Raw genomic sequence first — 1665 nt, forward strand, 5'->3', positions numbered from 1 at the left:
GCACGGTTCCTAATTGGAAGCATTGGGCCTTATCAGCCGAGGATTTCCTAGGACCTTTGACAGATACCAATACTAAAATCATTGTTCACTTGTCAATTTAAAAGACCATTAAAGCAGCTTATTTTGGTTTTAATTGGAACCTCCTCCCTTCCAACGCCTGGCTTTAAAAAAAAAAAAAAAAAAATCTCCCCGCACCCGGCGCGCGCGCGCGCGCGCGCGGCCGGGGAGCGGCGGGAATGTAGGTCACCCCCGCGGGCCGGGGCCGGCCACCGCGGCTCGCTCGGCAGCCGCCGCCGGAGCCACGCAGTCCGCAGCGTCGAATTTCCAGAGATGCCAGCACCGGCAGCGGCACGTCTAGCTCGAACGCTCCCAATTAAACAACACCGCATTCGCTTAAAGATTTTTGCAAAAAGTGCACTGGGGCCAAAAATCAATCACTCTCCCCAGCCTGACCCGGTGCAAACAGATGCCTAATATATTCATGCGCTGAGCACGCCGAGCAGCCCGGCGCGGAACTAACTTTTTTTTTTTTTTTCCCTTTCTTTCTTCCTTTTTTTCTTTTAAATAAAGCGAGGAGGACTTCCGCGGCTCGGCAATCCTGCTAAAGCTGGCAGATGCAGCAAAACTAATATGTGTAAATGCTTTAAAGCAATAATCTACTTACAGTGACACTTCCCCGAACGGCGGCAGGACTGAGGGAAGGAGAAGCCGCTTGCTTGGCAGCCCGGGGAAACCGAATTGTTTTGACACCGCCATTGAATAGCAAAGCCTGGTGGATAATCATGTCATAGGATAATTGTAGGCAAGTAAAGAAATAATAAAAAGAACCTGCCCACTTCACCCACCCCCTTTACCTTCCCCCAGCCAAGTGAGCAATGAGTTCTTCTCATTATTTTTACCTTGCTCACAACATCACTGGGTCTCTTCCAAATGAAATAGATTTAATGATAATACTAGCAGGTAAACGGAGCTGGAATAATATTTACTGTATAATCATTTGGGCTCTGTTAAGCTCAGCACTTCCCCTTATCCCAAGAATCTCACTAATTGCTTCCAATCTAAAAATGACCAGGCAGACTTCTTTCGCTGTAAGTTATTTGCACCTAATGTTAAAAAGCATCTAGGCATTTTTGCTTTAAAAGCTCGTTCTCATTCACCCCTTCCTTCCAAGTTTAAGTGCTGATGTTTTTTGGTTTTTGTTTTTGTATATATTTTTTTTTCCGTTTGGCTGCTGTTTTACTTGCTGTCAAAAAGAATTTGATGCAAAAACCATTTAAGCATGTATACAACCCATGGAGGGATTCATTTGACCTCATTATACTGCAATAAAGAAGGAATCCAGTTTGTTAAATATCACCGAACCACATGCATTTCACATCAGATCATAAGAGCAATGCTTCAAAAGATTATCCCAGAAAGTGCTTAGAAAGATGGAACGGGTTAACTTTGCTTGCCAGAAGGTGTTCTGACAAACACAGGAAAAGAGAGATATGTGCAGCCCCCTTTAAGAGCAGAGCAACTGAAGAAAAAAGAGATTTATGCTTTTAATTAATGGCAATTAAACCATGCCTGTTGGCTTGGCCTATGGCAATTGTTCCCTGCAAAAAAGGAGGCCGAGCTGGTGACAAGCATTTGAATCCGCTAAGTTCTGTCAAGGGAGCTGAC

The sequence above is a fragment of the Lepus europaeus genome, chromosome 5, assembly GCF_033115175.1.
Source record: "Lepus europaeus isolate LE1 chromosome 5, mLepTim1.pri, whole genome shotgun sequence".
NCBI classification, from domain to species: Eukaryota; Metazoa; Chordata; class Mammalia; order Lagomorpha; family Leporidae; genus Lepus; species Lepus europaeus.